Genomic DNA, 21,030 nt, shown 5'->3' with positions numbered 1-21,030 from the left:
TGGACAGTGTCTTATCTGGGCTGGCTCGGGATTTCACAGTCGTCAGCCACTATGGGCCACTATGGGCTTCAGATTATTATGGGCCCCAAACACAACAAAGAACATATCTTAGACTTTTCTGCAAAGAGCCTTATATATTTATTTCAAACATTTATTAGCCACCTTTGTACCTTACAGAACTCAAGGCAGACAGAACATGAAACATAAAAATACACAGAACCCACAAACAGGTCTATCCCTGGAAGCTAACAGGAGTGGACAATCCTTGCTGGCAATAGTTTACCCTGGGAATCTGTGGAAGGGGAAAGACTCATGGGGGAGGACGCTCGCCCCCCCTCCCTGACCTCCGGTGTGGGTTGACGAAGGGCTGCATAACCAAGGAGAGGTAACCGAGAGAGACGCAGCCCATCGTCCTAGTTCATCACACAAGCCAGATCCAGGAGGGTGCTTTTTTTCCTTACTGATCTGGGGTTGCATAATATTAGTGGAGACGCAGAGGGGTCCTGATGGTGGTTGGATAAGCAGCAAGCTCCGCTATGTCTCACTGTCCAACTTTCAAGACCCCCACCCCAATACCTTCCATCTCCCAGCTGCACAGGACCGCTACCCGCATTGGACGTCCCACCCCAGTAGAGGAGTTCCCAGCACAGGTTGGAAGCCTGACATCCAGTCCACCCCAAAGAAGCCATAAAAGAGGCCCAGAAGATACTCGATTGATGAGCTAAAGCTGATGTCCCAGTCCATCCATATGCCAGGGGGGTTCCTGGGTCGGATCCTGCCGTTTCTGACCCAGCCACAGGGCGAGCCCCAGGCTAAGCGCCACAGGGCAAGCGGCCAAAGTTTCAGGCGTCGGGTGCCACAGCCATTCCCGGGAGCAGAACACCAGCTGTTCAAAGAACACAAACACGTCAGCTGCGGCTTCACAGCTCCAACCCTCGCTCAAAAACCAAGCAGCCCTCTGCTTTCTGCCTCCTCCACAGGTCTCTTCAGGTGCAAGCCTTTCCTAAAATTATTCCTTTTTTTTAAATTAGATTTCTATCCCGTCCTTTCCCTACCAAGGTAGGGCTTAGGGCAGCATCACCACATGGTCACATGGTGCTCACCTGAAGGGCCAGGTGGAATTCCTGCCTGCTTGCCAGGAGGATGGCAGCCTTTGGCGTGGCCGCTGTTCGCTAACAGATGATGTAAAACTGTAGTATAAGTACTCCTTTTTCATTTTTGTATTTTTTTGTTTTTATGTGATTTATAATTTGTTGTTTTTCTTATAAAAACTAATTATATATATATATATATATATATATATATATATATATATATACACATATATATATATATATATATATATACATATATATATATATATATGCAGCTACATAAGGTTGCGTGTGCTGCCTTTGTTCATGCGCAGTTAGTGGCACTCCTTCCTCCCTGCCCTCCTCTGCCCAGGCGCTCCACAGCCAGGATCCTCCTCTCTCCCTTCCACTTTTTCTAAAGGGGCAGAGAGCTGAGGTTAAGGGGGGGCGGCTGGTCCATTTCGTTTCACTCCCGGAGCAGCTCCTGCAGGGACCACATCCTGTGGGACACACAGAGGCCTTCAGGGGCTCAGGAAAAGGGCAAAGCAGCAGAGGGACAACTTGTTCCTTTTTGCTGGTTTGGGTTCTCCCGCCGCCACCACCACCCCGGGCATGTAACGGTTTTTCTTCCGAATTTTTTCTTGGGTCAGAGGGGACAGATGAAGCAACACATTGCAAAACCACACATCCAAAAAGGATTGGAGTCAAGAGGGTTGGGGAAATGCAAACGGATCCTTGTTTCACTGCAATCTGAGCAGTATCGTGGCCAAGTCTGCAGACAACACAAAATTATTCGAGACGGTGAAAACCAAGGATGACTGCGAAGAGGTCCAGGAGGATCTCGGACACCTGGGGGGTTGCGGGGAAGAGGCACCCGGGGCTGGTCTCCGGGAGAGGGGGGGAGGAGGAGTCCCCACCCCTGCACAGTGGGCCCTGGGGCATGACCGGAAACATTGCAGGAGAGGGGACCCCAGGACCACCAGCCAGAGAAGGGCCCCCTTTCCCCCCTCTGCACTGTGTGCCATCTCTTGGGTCAGGGCAACACACCCTGTGGGGCACCAGGGATGGGGCTCCCCCACTTCCTGTCAGGGTTTCTCTCCAGGGATGCATCTCAGCCCCCCCCCCCCGTGGCCCCCTCCAGTCCAGGCCTTGCCAAGTGAAGCGTGTGCGTCTGTGCCGTGAAGTGAAGTCACAGCCAACTTATGGCGACCCCAGCAAGGGCCTTTCAAGGCAAGGGATAAAGCATCGGAGGTTTGCCACAGCCTTCCTCTGCAGAGCCTTCCTCGGTGGCCCCCATCCAAGAACCGACCCAGCTTAGCTTTGGAAATGTGACAAGACCGGGCTATGGGAGACCATTCCACATCCACTGAGAAAACCGGCAGGGCCCAATCCCACTGAGCTCAACGCCCCTCCGAGTCCACACACGCCCCCCCGTCTCTCTCTACAGGGGCTCAGGGGGCAAGGCTTCCCGGAAGGGGGCAGGCAGCGGGGCAAACAGCCCATTCAGGAGTGGCGTGGGGGGGGTTGGGGCTAGAGGAGCCCGTCTGTCTCTGCCTCTCCCTGCTCAGCGTCTGCAGAATAAGCTCACGGTGCAGACTCAAATCCTGCGTGGGGAGGTGTTAACCATGGGGTGGGGGAGAAGGGTCCAGCCTGCCTTCTGGAGGGTTAGGCCAGAGGCCCTCTGGGGCAGCCCCCCCCCAAAACAGCAGCTGCCACCCACAGGCCCAGCGGCAGCTGCTTCTGCCTCCGTCTCCTCCACCCCCTCCGCCATCCAAGGAGGCTGCACATTCCTCCCCGCTGCAGTCAGCTCTCCGCTCTTTCCCTTTTTAGTCAACGCAGCTGCAAAGCAGGCCAGCCTCTGCCCCTGACCAGGGAGGCCGCCAGCACAGGGCGTGGGCAGGGAGGAGGCTGGGGGTGTGTTTTGGCTGCAGACAGCAGGAGGGGAACCTCTCTCCCCACCCCAGCTCTTCAACGGGGCATCAGCCTCCAGGTGACACCGGGTGGGGGCAGCCCTCCGTCACTCAGGCCCGGTCAGAGCTGCGCAGGCGGTTCACGGCTCGGCCCCCAGCTGAGGCACTTCACGGATCAATGGGGCGGGGGCTCCCCCTCAGCCCGGAAAGCCCAGGCAGGCGGTGCCAAGTGGCAGGCACCAGCGATGACTGAAGAGCACTCTGCACACACTCAGGGCATGGGGTCCTTCCAGGCCGGGATTCTGGGGCTGAGGAGGGGCTCCAATCCAGCCACCTCCTGGAGACCCCCACCCCCTGCAGACTGGGGGGGGGCACTCCGCTCCTCTTCGCTGCCCTGGGTGGGAGGCCGGTCACACGCACAATGCACGGGGTACTCAACGAGTAATTCAGGGGTGGAATTAGCTGCCCAGAGGATGTAGAGGTGAGGCCACAAGCAGGGGCGGCTTTAAAAGGGGGACAGACAGATGCACGGAGGGGAGCTCCATCAGTGGCCACTAGTCTTGGTGAGCAAAGGGAACCTCCACATCCAGAGGCAGTCAACCTCTGAAACCCAGTGCCAGGAGGCAGCATCAGGGGAAGGCCTCGGCCTCTACGCTCTGTTTGTTTGGCCCTCCAGGGGAACTGGTCGGCCACTGGGTGAGAAGGCAGGATGCTGGACCAGATGGACCCTCACTGGTCTGACCCCGCAGGGCTCTTTGGATGTTCACAGGGGCACTGAAAAGTCACAACAAGCTTCCAGCCCTCATTATGCCCCAAGGAAAACTGTAAGCAGGCTCTCTGCTTTAATGTCTTGACACCCCCAGTGGGCTGTGGGGTGAGTGGGAGACAGCTGCACTCGGTCCCAGGAGTACAGACCCCCACCCGCTCCCAGCAAAGCAAAGCAGTCAGACTTCCTGAAACACCAGGACAAGATTGAAGAGCTTTTGCAAAAGGTCATGGATTCCCCATTCCTTGAATGTTGGCTGGGATGCCGGCTCCTGGGAGACTTCAACAGAGGCCCCTCCTCCAAAGTCAGCTGGGGGGGGGGGGCTTTATGCGGCTGGTCAACAATAAATGTGTCATATCCCAAACACTGAACCTGCCCCCAAAGTGTCTGCTAATCCCCGCTGGAAGGCTGCTGGCTGCTTCTATGGACTGGTGTCCGCAGAGCATTTTTAGTGTTCAGGTGTGGTGCCCGCTTTCTCTTGCTTGTCTTCTCACACACACACACACACACACACACACACACACACACACACACACACACACGTAGCATAGCAATGCAATATGATATTTACTGATCTATGACTGCAATAAATTGTTGTTGTTGTTCCTTTCTTTTCAAGGTTTCCATGTTTTACCTCACGCCAAAGCCTACAGTGGCCTCCTCCTGCTTGTCCCACACCAGCGGCGCCAAACTCATTTGTTATGAGGGCCGGCTATGACGTAAATGTCACTTGGCCAGCCGGCCCATGCCTCGCCAGCCCACGTTGGGACTGGGGGGGGGGTGGCTGCCTCGGCTGGCTCGCGGGCTGGGTAAGACCTCTCAAGGGGCCGGATCCGACCTGCGGGCCATATGTTTGACATGCATGGTCTGCACCGTTTCCACGAGCGACCACCGGTGTCCACAGCCTTTGCTGATCACCCCTGAATGCGCCAAGTGCTTCAAACAACTCAGCAGTGAACGGGACCCGGGGGCAGGAGGCGGAATGTCAGGCCCCCATAGAGGCCTGGGCAGCTCCCCGTGAGCAGCACCAGCTGAGTGAATGTGAACACTCTTTCTCTGTCTGTCCACTTCTAAGCTGCCCCTCTTCCAAGGCGCTCAGGGCGGCTCACTGCCCCCCCCTCATTTTATCCTCTTCACAACCCTGCAAGGTAGGTTACGCTGAAGGGGGAGCGACTGGCCTAGAGTCATCCAGTGAGCTTCATGCACAGGAGGGGCTGCAGCCTGGCTCTCCAACGCTTCAGCCCTTACACCACAGTGGAGACAGGTACCACAGGATCAGGTGTCCACACCTCTGCCTCGCCTGTTCTTCTATGGAAGAGAGGGACAGACAAGCCCCTTTCCCCCCCGCAATGTGTCTGAGAAGACTCTGCTGCATGTTCCCTTCCCTTCCTCCGAGGTGCCTCCATTTGGTCCACAAAACAACCCCGGCCTCCAGGCAGAACCCCCCTCACCGGGAGCTGGCCGGGGTCCTGCCTGCTGAGACTGGGAGACCCAAAGCCCCAGCGAGCGGCCTCCGGGAAAGGTACTGGCTGCAGCACCGCTAACGCCATGACCCCAAACCCAAGCGGAATGAGGCGTCCTAAGAGCAGGCCTGCCCACACCGAGGTCCAGCTGTCATAGCTGCCACCTGCAAAGGAGCTAACAAGTCATTCTCGGCATTCCCACAAAAACTGCAATTCCCACGGTCCTTTGAGGGGAACTCTCCATCAGCAGCGCCCTCCTGGGCAGGCCGGTTTCCCAGAGGAGCAGAAGCGGCCCCAGCAGCGCAGGGGGAAAGAAACGCACGGCTGGAGTGACGGGGAGGCCACCCGCGAGCCGAGCCCCGTCCTCAGCCCTTCCTGCTTGCTGGGAATGCTGCCCAAGCGCCAAGGCCTACGAGAACCTTTTATGGCCGTGCAAACGACATCTCTGCAAGCACAAGAACACAACCAAGGACAAAAGTCTACAGAGAACACAAAGCCCCACCTCAGCTGAGGTGGGCCATGCAAGGGCTACAAACCAAGGGCTACAAACCATGGAGGGAGGGCTGTGGCTCAGTGGCAGAGCCTCTGCTGGGCATGCATAAGGTCCCAGGTTCAATCCCCAGTGGCCTCTCCAGTTAAAAGGGACCAAGCAAGTAGGTGATGTGAAAGACCCTTTTCTGCCTGACACCCTGGAGAGCCACTGCCGGTCTGAGGAGACAATACTGACTTTGATGGACTAAAGGTCTGATTCAGTATAAGGCAGCTTCATGTGTTCAAGCCTCCTCTCTGCTTCTGGATCCTCCCCTTGGAAGCGGCACTCTGTGCCAGCCTCAGTTCACCAGAGGCCAAGGGGTCCCCCTCCCCACTTACTTTGTGGGTGGTCTTGTCATCTCAGGAGTCGTCTCTGCTGGGAGCTCATGGTGCCATTTCTATTATTATCACCATCATTTCATAGAGTTTAATCTGCTTTAACTGTTCCTGATTTTAAATGTATATTTGACTTGATACCCGCCCTGAGCCCTGCTATACTGGGAGGGGAGGGATTCAATCTAAACAAACAAATAAATAAATAAAACCCAAGTAACCCAAACAAGGCACAGGAGAGCCCACCTCCCATCTGCATAAGTGGGACAGACCTTGCTGAGAAGGAGGCAAGCCCCCCCACCCCCCAGCATCCGGAGGGCAGCTCGGCTGCAGAGGCCGCAGGGTCAGCCTCTTGGCCATCGCCTCCCTGGGGCAGCCCTTGACCCCAGCACAGGGGGCGCCCATGAGAGAGGGCCCTGGTTGCCAACCCCCCTCCCCCTCTGAGGAAGTCCTGCGCAGCTCCGGGCTGTCAGCAGTTGTGGGATTGCAGCCTGCATTGCAAAAGGTCCCCTTGTGGGTCTCTGCCTCACAGCAGCTGGCGGGGGGGGGGGGTAGATTTCAAAACATCTGAGTGGTCACAGAATAACGTCCGGCCCACGTGAGTTCAAGGCAGAAAGTGGAAATGAGGCAGATTCAGATCCAAGTTTTCAGGGAGCTCAGCCTCCCCCACCCCGAGCCCTCGATGAGCAGGGAAGCCTCGATTCTTCCCTCTGTTAAATGGGCAGACCCACGGCCTGCCCCTCAGGACGGCAGGCTCAGGACAACCAAAAGGAAGGCCCCGGACTACACATACCAAAACACTGCTGAAGAAAAAGAATTAGCAACCCGGAAAGACATTTCGAAAGCTTCTTTGTGCTTTTTCAACATTTCCCTCCAGGCCAAAGTGGTCCAGGAGCTAAAGGCGTCAGACGAGGAAAACGGAGACCCGGGTTCCCACTCCTGCTCTGCCATGGAAGCTCGCTGGGAGACCTTGGGCCAACCTCTCCTTTTCAGCCTCACCAACCTCACAGGGCTGTTTGAGGATAAAATGCAGGAGGAGGGGGAGAGCCAGGCACGCGGCGGGGGGCCATGCTTCTAGGCAGAAGGGCAGCACGGGGGGGGGTGTTTCAAGACCTGCGGAGACAATGAGAACTGACTCACGGTGCTGACCTCCAATTGCTTCGGCCCCTGTTTGTTGTGACCACATCACTGATAAGACACCCCCCCCCCCAAGATCCGGTCATGGGATCCTGCCTGAACCACACCCTGAGAAGGAGGGTGGGTCTCAAGGAGAAGCCCTGCTGGGGGCGAGGGTGGCAGACTGAGAAACCCCCAGCCCAAGCACACCTCTGCGGGATTTAATCTTTAGGACGCCACAGAGCTCAGCTCAAGCCTACCACTGATGGGGAGGGGGCATAGCTGAAAGGCACAGCCCCCGCCTCATGCCGCTCCTGGAGCGCAGGCCTGGTCTCTGCACACAGCCTGGGAGGGGGGCAGCCCAGGCCGGGCAGGGGGGGCCCAGTCTGGCCCCAAGAGGAGCTCACCTGGGGGCTTTCTTCGCACCCTGCGTCCCAGTCTCACCCCCCCATCGCCAAACAGGAGAGAAATACCCATGTCCAAAGGAGACCACCCCCCAGCACCATCAATGCTCAGGAAAACAGAGGGGTAGGGAGCAGCAGGGTTGGGCTTAGGAGCAGCAGCTCGGCATCCCCCCCCCCCAGACACACACTGCCAGGAGCCTCCCGATCCTCCTCAGTCTGGCTGGCCCAGCCCCCCCTCCACCCCATCTGTCCAATCTCTCTCCTACAACCTCCTAGGAACAAGCTCCCCCCCCCTTCCCGGTGTGCCCCAGGGCCTTGGCACTGCCCCAGTAGGAAAACCTGCCTCAACCAGCCCCGGCACACAGGACGAAGGAGGACTGGAGGGTGGCGGAGACACCCCAGAAACCGGAAGACTCCTCCTTGTACCTGACCAAGGGGGCTTTGGCCCTCGAAAGCTCCTACCACCCCCCACCCCCACCCCCAAAAAGATCTTGTTGGTCTCTACGGTGGTGCTGCTCGGCCCGCTCACACTGTCCTGGAAAGAGCTGGGCTGACTCCACACACCCCCTTGCACAAAGAGCCCGGCCCCTCCACCTGAGATCGGGAGCACACCCAGCTTTTGCTCACAACCATACAGAGGCGCACACATGCGCACACAGAACATGGCTGTTCCAGGCCTTCAGAGACACCCCCCCCCCTACCAGCAGCCGGCACACTCGAGAGGCAGGGGCAAACCCAGGTTAGCTGGCCCCATAATCCCCCTCCGGAAAGCATTCCGGGCTGGGGAGGTCCAGGAGCCGAATGCCCCCCAACCCCTCCAAGTAGGAAAACAGGCGGGGAGGGGTGTGTCTGGAACCGAAAGGCAGCAGCCAGGCTGGGCCCTGGGGAGGGGGACGCAGGAGTCCCAGCAGTAGCCAGCACAGCGCATACAAATCCCTTCCCTGTGGCCAGTGGGGACCTGGCAACCCTATATAGGATCCCTCATGAGGGGCACAAGCCCCCCTGGCAAGAAGCTGCCCCCGGCACAGACAAGGGAACCCCTGACCCATGCGTGGAAAGGCGGCCCATCTGGATAGGACTTCGCACAGCAGGCTGAGCGGGCACGTGCCGGGGGATCTGCATGCGCCCCCACCCCCATGTCCGGACCGGGGGTTCTGGCTCACAGCAAGGTGGGGGAGGGCAGCAGCCACGATTCCCTCTGCAATACCACCGGCTCCCCCCACCCCACCCCCCGGGTCCTGGCACCCGGCCCAGAATCCAGGCACATTTTAAGCGAGTCGAGCTGTGGGGGTCCATTGCACATCTTCTCAATCACCCGGAGGCCACTTCCATCCCAGCCAAAGGCTTCTGGCCTCACCCCCACCCAAACAACACCCCACAGCCTGACTGGGGAATTCTCTCCCCCCACCCTGGAGATCTGGGCCCTTGGTAGAAGAAATTCCAGCCTGAGTTACAGCAACAGCACTGAGACAGTCCCCGGGCACCGAGCCAGGTCTCCCCCCCAAGGCCTCCCTTCCACCCTCAAACATGCGCACTCCGCACAGGCATCCAGCAACCCCCCCCCCAGCTCCAGGCTACCAGGCAGGCCTGCTCAGCTTGCAATGCACCAGGCCGAAGGCGGCCCGGAAGCCCCACATGGGGCTCTGGAGAGCTGGCTCGGCCCCTCGAGCCGACACCAGCAGAGTGGTTGTCCAGCGCCCGGCAGCCCCCTCTGGCCTCTTTAGTCCCACGCCCTGAACAGCCTATGGAGGTGTCCTTCCATTTGTTGCTGGGGGGCAGAGAGAGCTCCGTGCTGCTCAGAATCCCTTTCCGTGGCCCCAGCCAGGGAGGTCATTGGGAGCAAGCTTCCCAGCCACCCTTCTTCCGGTGCAGAGACCGACCCCCTCCTCCGGCACGCAGCCCTGGAAATTGACCAGCTGTTTCTGCTGCAGCGGGGGGGGGGGGGGGCACAAGTTGCCAAAGCAGGGAAGGATCCCCCCAAAGGCCATCTAGACCAGCCCCCAGCTGAAAGACAGGGCCAAGTCCAGCCTCGGAAGAGCAGACTGCACGGAGGAAAAAGCAGGAGCCTGGCAGAAAGAGGCTTCCTTTGCCCAAGCCCCCTCCTGCAGAAGAAAATCCTTCTTGACGCCAGAGGCAGAGCTCAGAGGCCCCAAACGCCAGCAAACGCCACCCACCAAAAACTCTTCACAAGCTGTGCCTGGCCCCACAGACACAAAGTAGTTCTGGGGCCGGCACAGGGTGGATGAGGCCGGTCAGCAGACCCAGCAGACTGGCAGGAAGGGAGTTTCCGGGCAACACCAGCTGGCTGGTCAAGCAGAGGGAGCTCAGGCAGGCAGGGAAGGGCGGAGCGGCTCGGCCGGCCAAGGGGGAGAGAACCCCTTGTTCACGGGGGAAATCCAGTCCATTGGGGGAAAACGTTTGCCCTGCAAGTAAAACAGAAACAGCCACAGCAAGCAGAGTGACTGACACTGAGAAGAGGGAGAGGAATTCTCCCCCCCACCCCCCGCCAAGCACCAATATAAAAACATAAGAAAAGCCCTGCTGGATCAGACCCAGGCCCATCAGGTCCAGCAGTCTGTCCACACAGTGGCCAACCAGGTGCCCCTAAGGAAGCCCACAAACAAGACGACGGCAGCAGCACCATCCTGCCCATGTTCCACCGCACCCAAAATAATAGGCCTGCTCCTAATGATCCTGGAGAGATCATGTACACACACTCTCACACACCCCATGTACTGCTCCAGTTACACCACCAGATGAGTTGGCACAGAAGGACCGGGCATCCCTCTGGCTCCAGCAGCCAGGCTCAAGTTCAAGAAGGAGATAAAAACCAGTCCCAGCAACTGCAGGACTCCACACAAGAAACCCCCGGTCTTCCCCCACCGGTGATCAGTCCTCTGGCGCACAACCCTGCACACCTGCACAAACCCAGAGCAGTCGAGAGCCAGTGTGGTGTAGCGGCCTCAGACTCTGGGAGACCCGAGTTCAAATCCCCACTCCTGCCATGGAAACTCGATGGTAACCTCAGGCCAATCACAGACTCTCAGCCCGGCCTACTTCACAGAGCTCTTGTTGTGAGAGAATGGAGGAGGGGGAAACGGTGTGCTAAAAGAATTAAAACTGGGGAGAAAAATGGGATATAAATACAGAAACATAAAAGCATGCCCACATCTTTCTTGGTCCAGCTAAGCACGTGGCCCTCCTTAGCTGAAACGTGCTGCCAGAGGAGGGCATCAGACACCTGAACCGACCATGGAAATCCAAGGCAGAAAGCCAGAAAGACAAGAATATCTGAAGCCAGGACCTCAAAGGGGCACAAGGAGGGCTGCCCAAAAGATGAGGGGCTGTTTGCAAACAGATGGCTGACAGCCTCGCCTGGCCATCTCTGCAGGGGGAGCAGGAAACTTATAAGAACACAAGAAAAGTCCTGCTGGATCAGACCAAGGCCTGTCAAGTCCAGCAGTCTGTACACACAGTGGCCAACTATGTGAGGGTCTCTGTCTTTGTGTCTCTGCTTTCCATCACCTGCGGTGTTATCAGTGAACTCGTAAAAGCAGTTCACACCTTCTGGTCTCAGGCGCCAGGCCTGATGGCCCATGTATCTTCCCCCCCCGCTGTTCTTCCTGCCAGTACTCCCTCAGGCCGGTGCGGCCTTGGAAGTGTGATAGCCGCACCAGACTTCCTGGGATCCGTCTGATGTTTTGTATTATGCCAAGCTTGTAACTTCCCATAACAATAAGTGTGAACCCCAGTGCCCCAGTGCCCTGGAGTCAATATATTCTGTAAACCTGTATAGCCCCTCACTTGCAACTTGCTACCTGTGCCTGTCTCATCTCCTGAAGGCTTCAATAAATCTATTGTTTCTGTATCAACGTCTGAGCAACTGATTTGGAGAAGCAAACTCAGAGAGGGGGATCTCTCACATTAAGTTGCAAGTCCTTGCCTCTCGGACTGCAGCTGTACCGCTTTGGACAGAATGTCAGCCGACGAGGACACCACCCCTAACCCCGATGCCCCCAAGGAACCGGACGAGCCGGAGAAGCCGGACCCGAAGGAGGAGGGAGCCAAGCCAAAGAAACCGAAGGGTCGCGCACCCGACCAAGATCGGGACGGACGTCCCCGGGGGCTTACTTATTGGCTGGACTCTCCCAAGGGCTGGTCGCTCTCGCGGACTGCGGCGAAGGATCGCCGGTTGGCCTTCCCCAGCACGGGACTCGAAGGGGACCCGGCCCGCAAAGAGGCCCTCATGGAGGAAGAACGAAAGCAGTGGCAGGAAGACCGCCGGGCTATGCAGGAGCAGATGGAGATCATGCAACGCGTAATGGGTGAGATGGCCACGACCCTAGATGCGCTGAAGTTGCAACCTCCAGCCGGTGCTCCCCCAGACGGGGCGCCGGTAGTTCCGCCCGCAACCCCTGCCCCCCCGGCCCGTCGGGACCTGAAAGTCACGTATGACGGGTCGGGAGACCAGTTGACCTTTTTTATGGTCCAAGTAGACATTTTTATGCGGGAACAAGGCCGAACCTTCGTTTCTGAGGAGTCCCGGGTGCAGTACGTGGCTTCCTTACTGCAAGGGGAGGCGGCTGCCTGGATGGTGTTGCAGTATGAACTCCGCTCGCCGGTGCTGCGAACCCTGGACGAGTTCATGGTAGCACTCCGAAACCGTTTTGAGGACCCGACTCTGGGTGAGCGGGCTAAAGCCTCCCTGATGCAACTGCGCCAAGGGACTAAGTCGGTGGCGCAGTATGCAAGTGAGTTCCAGTCACTGGCTAGCCGAATTCTGGACTGGAGTGAAACTACCTTGGTACAATGTTTCAGGGAGGGTCTCAACCCAGACCTCCAACATTGGGCCTTCATGCAAGGGAACCCCCCGGATGTGGAAGGTTGGGTTCGCCATGCTGCTGACATCGAGAATCGCAAACAACTCCTGAACTTGTCCAAGCAACGGCTTGGGCGAGACCCCAGGCCCCGAGGTGACCGTGGCCGGGAACTCCGGCAAGGGGGTGGCGGGGGTCTCTCGGCCGCGGAACGCCGCAAGCGGTTCGAGGCCGGCGTCTGCCTGATCTGCGGGGGAAAGGGTCACTTTGCATCGCAATGCCCCTCTCGCTCAGGCCGTCCGACCCCCCCCCGCCAAACCCAGGCCGAGCCGACGAAACCGGCCGCCGACAGCCAGCCTCGCCGCAGAAGTGGACCACTGAGCCGGCGCTCCGGCGCACCCTCCGCTCTCCACGCGCGCCCCCAGGATGGGGCATCCGACTCTACGGTCCCATCGGGGTCCCGGATTACAAATACCGTCTTTGATTCGGACGGCTCCCCGGAAGCCACCACCCCGTCCCCCTCTTCCAGCGAGGAGGAAGAGTGGGAACAGCCGGCAAAAAACGCCGTCGGTCTGCTGTAGAGGGGGCTCCGCAGCAGACCGTCCCTATCGTTGTGCAAGGAGCTCCACCGATGGTAAGCGCCCAAGAGGACAATGTATTTGTGCGTGTTCATCTGTCCCTACCCAAAGGGGGTCCCCCGTTAGAGGTCCCCGCGTTGGTCGACTCGGGGTGTGCCCGCACCATGATAAATGAGGAAACTGCCAAGAAGTTGGGTGTCCGGCGCAAGCGGCTTCCGGGACCCCTCCGTTTTTCCCAAATGGACGGGAGTGACTTTAAACGGGGCCCTGTGACCCACAGAACTGCAGCCGTGATTATGTCCGTGGGGGAACATTGGGAACGGTTGTATTTCACCATCGCCCCTATTGTAACCCCTGTGGTGTTAGGGATGAACTGGTTAAGGGGACACAATCCCTCCATTGATTGGGTTAAACGGGTGCTTTCCTTCCCCGAAAACCCCTGTGGGTTGCATGACAAGGAACGGGTACTCAGAACTCCAGCCGCCGCACTAGTAGGGTCCCCCGCCCCAGTCTCTCCTCAATTACCCTCTGAGTACTCGCAGTTTACTGATGTTTTCGATGTTAGAGAGTGCGACGAACTGCCTCCCCACAGAGAAACGGACTGTGCCATCGAGATTGTAGGGGAAGGCAAACTGTCTAAGGGAAAGGTTTACCCCATGAGCCCTAGTGAAAAGACTGTATTGCGAGACTATCTGGATGTCAATCTGGCGAGGGGTTTCATACGCCCCTCCAAGGCTCCTTATTCAGCCCCAGCTTTCTTTGTAAAGAAAAAGACGGGAGATTTAAGACTGTGTATTGACTTTCGCAGACTGAACGCAGTCACCCAGTCTAATGCTTACCCCCTCCCTCTTATTCCTGACCTTCTAGCACAATTAAAGGAGGGCCGAATCTTCACCAAACTGGACTTGGTAGAAGCCTACCACCGCATTCGCATCAAAGAAGGAGACGAACCCAAAACGGCCTTTTCCAGTTGTTTTGGGATGTTTGAGTACCTGGTCATGCCGTTCGGACTTTCGGGGGCTCCGAGTGTCTTTATGCAATTAATTAATGAAGTTTTGCATGATTTACTGTTTCGGGGGGTGGTGGTATTTCTCGATGACATTCTTATTTACTCTGAGACCATGGAAGAACATGTGCGCCTAGTGCGAGAAGTGCTCCAGCGGCTGCGGGAGCACAAACTGTATGCTAAGGTGTCCAAGTGTGAATTCCACCAACCTTCTATTACATTTCTGGGGTATGTGATTTCCCACCAAGGGTTGGAAATGGACCCCGCCAAGGTCCAGGCGGTGCGGGACTGGGAAACCCCCACTACCCGCCGCCAACTTCAACAGTTTTTGGGGTTTGCCAACTTTTACCGGAATTTCATTCCCAACTTTGCCCAAGTTGCGCTTCCCCTCACTGCCCTGTTGCGTACCAAGGACAGGGGGGCTAGCGCCGCACTCCCCTCAGCCCGTCTGCAATGGTCTCCCCAGTGCCAGCAAGCTTTTGAACGTTTAAAGCTACTTTTTTCATCCGAACCCGTTTTGGCTCACCCGGATTGCACCAAGCCCTTCGTGGTGCAGGTGGATGCCTCGGATGTAGCCATGGGCGGGGCCCTATTGCAGAGGGATGAGGGGGGACGGTTGAGGCCATGCGCCTACTTCTCCAAGAAATTTTCCCAGTCCGAAATCAACTGGGCCATTTGGGAGAAGGAGGCAGCAGCGGTCAAACATGCCCTTACCATATGGAGACACTTCTTAGAGGGGGCCGAGCTGCCGTTCGAAGTGTGCACAGATCACAAGAATCTTGAGGCTCTCAAGGGAGCTAGAAAACTCAATGCCAAACAAATTCGGTGGGCCCAATTTTTTGCAAAATTCCGGTTCACCCTCAAACATGTCCCTGGCAAAGAAAATGCCCTAGCTGATGCTTTGTCACGACTTCCCCAGTATCGCAACGATTTCGATCGCCCCGTCGACTCCCTGTTCACTCCCGAACAGCGAGGGGAAGTCCCTGGCTTGGCCGTCACCACCCGATCCCAAGCCCGCCAACCGGAGACCCCCCCTACGCTCAAAGGTATCCCGGAAGCATTCCAACAGCGACTCCGGGACGCCTCCTTACAGGAGGAGGAGCACCATCTCCTCCCCACTGGCTTGGAACGAACCAACACTTGGTGGGTGCAAGGGGGGAAACTATATGTCCCATCTTCCCTTCGCAAAGAAGTATTGGGACTTGTACATGGGGCCAGGCTAGCGGGTCATTTTGGTTTCATAAAAACGCTTCACCTGGTTCGAAGGCAATTCTGGTGGCCCGGTATGAGATCTGATGTAGAGTTGTATGTGCGCAGCTGCCCCACCTGCGCCACAGCCAAGAAACGGATGGGAAAACCCCCGGGGCTTCTCAAACCGCTTGAGAACCCCTCCCGTCCCTGGGAAGTCATCGCCATGGATTTTATCACCGACCTACCTCCAAGTCGGGGGAAAACGGTTCTCTGGGTTATCACAGACCTCTTTTCCAAACAGGTTCATTTCGTTCCATGTGCAGGTCTTCCTTCAGCCCAGGGCTTAGCTAAACTGTTCATCACGCACGTCCTCAGGCTACACTCGATCCCGAGGAAGGTCCTCTCCGACCGGGGGGTCCAGTTTGTTGCCAAATTCTGGCGGGCTTTCCTAAAGTTAATGGGAGTGGAGGAACAGGGCCTTTCTTCCGCCTATCACCCCCAAACGGATGGTCAAACGGAACGAGTAAATGCGGTAGTAGAATGTTATTTGCGTTGCTATGTAAATTTCCACCAGGACGACTGGGTCGACCTGCTGCCATTTGCCGAATATGCGTACAACAATGCGCCTCATTCCTCTACCGGCTTTAGTCCCTTCCAAGTTATATACGGGACGGATTTTGGCCCTTTCGGTTCTGCCCCCGTCTCGCCAGAGCTCCAGTCTACCCCTGATCTTCAGGAGTGGATTCAGGTGGTTAAATCCACCTGGCCATGGTTGCTCAAAAATCTGGAAAGGGCAAAAAGCAAGTACAAGGAACAAGCAGACAAACACCGGTCTCCGGGATGGGAACTCAAGGTGGGGGAGCAAGTCTATCTGTCCACCAAAAACCTCCGCTCTCTTCGCCCCTGCAAAAAACTGAGCGACCGTTATGTAGGACCTTTCCCCATTACCAGAGTAATCAACGAGGTTACCGTGGAACTGAGTCTCCCTAAGACTCTCAAGGGAGTTCATCCAGTCTTCCATATAAGCCTCCTCAAACCTTATGTAGCAGCTCCCCAGTTCCACCCCCCTCCCGCTCATGAGATTCCTACCGTAGTAGGAGGGGATACCCATTTGGAAATATCCAAGGTTTTAGATTCCAAATGGAAGAAAGGGAAACTGTTTTACTTTGTTCGCTGGAAAAACCTTGGCTCCGCTCATGACGAATGGGTGGCCGCACCCCACATGGCAGCTCCTCGCTTGGTCCGAGAATTCCACCTCGCTTATCCCGATAAGCCTCGTCCTCTCGGAGGGGGGCCTTAAGGGGGGCAGAATGTGAGGGTCTCTGTCTTTGTGTCTCTGCTTTCCATCACCTGCGGTGTTATCAGTGAACTCGTAAAAGCAGTTCACACCTTCTGGTCTCAGGCGCCAGGCCTGATGGCCCATGTATCTTCCCCCCCCGCTGTTCTTCCTGCCAGTACTCCCTCAGGCCGGTGCGGCCTTGGAAGTGTGATAGCCGCACCAGACTTCCTGGGATCCGTCTGATGTTTTGTATTATGCCAAGCTTGTAACTTCCCATAACAATAAGTGTGAACCCCAGTGCCCCAGTGCCCTGGAGTCAATATATTCTGTAAACCTGTATAGCCCCTCACTTGCAACTTGCTACCTGTGCCTGTCTCATCTCCTGAAGGCTTCAATAAATCTATTGTTTCTGTATCAACGTCTGAGCAACTGATTTGGAGAAGCAAACTCAGAGAGGGGGATCTCTCACAAACTAGGTGCCTCTAGGAAGCCACAAACAAGACAACTGCAGCAGCATTATCCCGCCTGTCACAGAATTATAGAGTTGGAAGGGACCACCAGGGTCATCTAGTCCAACCCCCTGCACAATGCAGGAAATTCAATACTACCTCCCCCACCCCACACACCCAGTGACCCCTACTACATGCCCAGAAGATGGCCAAGGTGCCCTCCCTCTCATGATCTGCCTAAGTTCATAGAATCAGCATTGCTGACAGATAGCCTGTGTTTCAAAGTACCTCATATAATATATAATTCTCTGATCCTGGAGAGAATACGTACGCATCATAAGAACATCAGAAAGGCCCTGCTGGATCAGATCCAGGCCCATTGAGTCCAGCAGTCTGTTCACACAGTGGCCAACCAGGTGTGTCTAGGAAGCCCACAAACAAGACAACTGCAGCAGCATTATCCTGCCTGTCATAGAATCATAAGAGTTGGAAGGGACCACCAGGGTCATCTAGTCCAACCCCCTGCACAATGCAGGAAATTCAATACTACCTCCCCCACCCCACACACCCAGTGACCCCTACTACATGCCCAGAAGATGGCCAAGGTGCCTTCCCTCTCATGATCTGCCTAAATTCATAGAATCAGCATTGCTGTACAGATGGCCTGTGTTTCAAAGCACCTCATATAATAGGCATGCCTCTCTGATCCTGGAGAGAATACGTATGCATCATAAGAACATAAGACAGGCCCTGCTGGATCAGACCCAGGCCCATCGAGTCCAGCAGTCTGTTCACATAGGGGCCAAACAGGTGCCTCCAGGAAGCCCCACAAGCAAGACGACTGACTGCAGCATTATTATCCTACAGAATGGAGGGCTGCAAAAAAACAGCCAGTTGCCCCACAGCCTGGGGGACAGAGAGCCACTCTGGTGCCGGGGACCTTCTCCCCCCGCCCTCCGTCTTGGATTGCAAACTCTCTGGAAAGGACACACATGTTTCCCCCACGGTGGCCCCACCCTGCCTGGATGCAAGGCAGCTGCCCGCCAGGCAAAGGGGCTCCAAGGAGCATGGCCAGCCGGACCGCAGGGGTGGTTTTTCAGGGGCCTCTGGAAAGCCCAGAGGGGGGCTCTGCAAGAACGGGCCCTGCAGCCACTTCGGGTGGCCAAGGGGAGTGGGCGGGCTGGCCTTGGTCACAGCAAGGTGGGGAAACCACACGGCCCTCCCCTTCTGTTGTGGGGAGGTCAGTCCACACTGCAGGACTGTGGTTAGCCTGATTAATAACAGATCAACAAGATGCAGCACAGTGAAGGCAAAGATGGCAGGCAGGCTGGCAGAGAACTCGGAAGCTGCAGCAGCCAGAGGGCAGGCAGTCGAAAAAGCCAGTATGGAGGGCTGGGCCTTGGCCTCGCTGGGCCAGCCACTGCCTGGGATTGTGCCCTGGGCTCCCTGCCCCCCAGCCCTTCCCACGCCCAGCTGCCGGAGCCGGGTGGACCTTGCCTGCCCAGAGCCTCCCTTAATGCCCCTGCTAGGGAGTGCTGGAGAGAGCTTTAGCTTCCTCTCCTGCCCAGGCACCGACAGGCACCACCATGGACTTTGCTGCTTGGACTGTCTGCCCCTTTCCAAAGCCCTGCCAAGAACTCCCCACCTGCCGCTGGCAAGGCACAATCCCAGCATGCACTGCTCCTGCCACCAGCACACCTTCAACGCCACCCTCCAGATCAGGGGAGAGGGGGAGGAGGTAGCCCCTCCCCCAAATGCCATGCCAGGGCCACTCAAGGGGCCTGAGGAGGTCGGTGGGCACCCCCACCTGCAAGGGGCAGCAGCTTCACAGTTCGGGGGGGAGGGCAAAAGGAACAGGGTGGGCAACTCTAGTCTGTGTTTGTGGGAGGACCAGGCAGGGGCTGGCCGGACGCTGCAAGGGCATCCCAGTTCCGGGCACAAGAGTTTTGTGGGGTCACTCACAGGGCACACGGCAGGCGGCACCAGAGACTCCGGGGGGGGGGGGACCACATCTGCCAAGGCTCCCTTACAAGACTCAAAAGCAGGTGTCTCCACGGGGGAGTGGAAGAAAGAGTGCATGAACTGCAGTGGTCATGGCCGGCGGGGGGTGGGTGTGGGTGGTTAAACCGGGGCTTTCCCCAGAATGCCATTCGCTTCCAGGGAAGGGAGTCAATTACATCTAGTGAAGCAGCACACCCAAACACCCCCGCCCCCCAACCGAGTTCTCCCCTTTTTACAGGATTGTGGGATGATCTGATCGGGGCTTTCCGCAGAGGGCGCAGATCGGCTCTTTGGGGCCTGCATCAAAAGGCTGTTAATGAGGGTAACGGATCCTTCAGAAGCTCCATCAGGTCCAGTGGGGGGGGGGGATCTCTGCTTGACTGCAAGGGGGGCAGGATGGCAGCTCCAGGACCTGCCACATTACCCAAAGGCGCCAGGGCACACCCAGAAGCAGAGCTGCTGGGTGCCACGCCCCTCTGGGCCATGCGGTGCCTCAGCCCCTTCTCTCCGGTCAGGTCCCAGCCGCCCTGACCGGGTCTCCCATGAAAAGTAACCCTGCTTGGTCAGCCATCTGGGTGGACGCGATGCTGCAAGTCCCGGCCAGCATTTCCCCAGTCTTTCTTAAGCACCGCCTCCACCCTCAGGACCACCCTGTGAGGTGGGCCGGTATTGCTATCCCCTTTTGGGGGCGAGGCACTGAGGGATTATGCCATGCCTACATCTGCCAGGTGGGTTCCAGGCTCAGGAGGGCTCAAACCAACTCAAAAGCAGTTCCTTCTGCAGGGGGAACGCAAGGCCGCTCCCCCCTGCTTTTCCGCCTGCCGGGACCTTGTGGTCCTCCGAGCCCAGACTGGGGACTCAGGGGTCTCACGTTGCTATTCAAGTGGGGACACAACTGACCCCTCTCCAAAGAGAGACGGGCTGCTGGGGCTCCAGAGAGGGCCGAAACTGGCACCTCAGACAGGAGCAGCATCACGGGCTCACCAGGCGCTCCGGCGGGCATCGGAGGCTTCTGAGCTCATGCTGCCCACCACTGGGCCACCACCTCTGGACGCCTCCCCCAGCTGTGCCCAGCACCCTCGCCCTGCCCACCTCGAGGGCAGCCAACAGTCAAGGGCCGCTCCCTTGCCCTGCTTGCCCCCTCCCCTCCAGCTGCCCTCCCGACGGCCGCATCCGGGCCAACGGCCCAAGAAGCCAGGCTGGCTGCAGAGCGTGCGGGGAGGCTGGGCATCCGCTGCAACCCGCCATGGGGAGCAGAAGGAAGGCAGCGGCCGGGGCCCCCGGCACCGCACCTGGGGCCACGCAGGCCGGGGCTGCCACCCTCGGGGGCCCCGGGGCTCTCCGGCAGCGGGCCCCGGCCCCCGGCCCGGCAAACAGGCCACAGGCCGGGAGGCCCTCGCGACCCCTCGGCCGTTGCCGCCTCTGCCCCGCACCGACGCCGCCCCAGACCCCTCGGCAGGCTGCGCGGCAGGGGCTCGGCGGGCGGCAGCCCAGGAGCCAGCCTGCCCTCCCTTGGCTGCACACAGAGCCCGGCGCTGGCCGGGGCGCCGCGGATCCCCCTGCCCCCCAGGCGCAGGCGGGCGGCGGCGAGGGGCGAGGCCTGGCAGCGCCCCGGGAGCGCGCGCGCGCGGCCGTCCGGCCGGCGGGCTCACCTTGAAGACCTCGGAGAAGAAGCCGGCGCCGATCTTCTCGCAGAAGAAGTCGTCGATGCGCGCCAGGGTGGAGACGGCGCTGCGCAGCGCCCGGTACGACGAGGGCCGCGGACGCCCCCCGCCCGCCCAGACCCCCTCGCCCGCCTCGCCCCCCACGCCCGGCCGCCGGCACAGCGGCTCCCGCTCCATGGCCCGCGCCCACCCAGGCCGCGTGCCCACGGGCACGGCGCCCCTGCCCGCCGCCCCGGGAGCCAGGCGGGCAGCGGCGCCAGAGGCCGCCGAGGGGGGGCGGCACGGCACGGCACGGCGCAGCGGCCAGGCCCCCCGACCCACCCTCGCTCGCTCGCCCGGGCCGGCGGGCGGGCAGGCAGGCAGCAGGGCGCGGCGCGGCGCGCGGGGGGCTGGCCGGGCCGGGCCGGGCGGCGGCGGCGGCTTGGGCGCGTCGCGGGGCTCGGGATCTC

General features: G+C 58.5%; 1 protein-coding gene across 1 annotated transcript in view; it reads right to left on the bottom strand.

The window, feature by feature from the left end:
* The window catches only part of TESK1 (testis associated actin remodelling kinase 1), a 42,824-nt gene extending 22,135 nt beyond the window's left edge, over window positions 1–20,689 (bottom strand). The window contains exon 1 of the mRNA XM_056848451.1: window positions 20,570–20,689. The gene's annotated coding sequence lies outside the window, so the exon portion shown is untranslated. The remainder of the gene's footprint in view (window positions 1–20,569) is intronic.
* Between the last annotated feature and the right edge of the window lie 341 nt (window positions 20,690–21,030).

The sequence above is a fragment of the Euleptes europaea genome, chromosome 4 (genome assembly GCF_029931775.1).
Source record: "Euleptes europaea isolate rEulEur1 chromosome 4, rEulEur1.hap1, whole genome shotgun sequence".
Classification (NCBI taxonomy): Eukaryota; Metazoa; Chordata; class Lepidosauria; order Squamata; family Sphaerodactylidae; genus Euleptes; species Euleptes europaea.
This window is presented reverse-complemented; position numbering and strand designations above follow the sequence as displayed.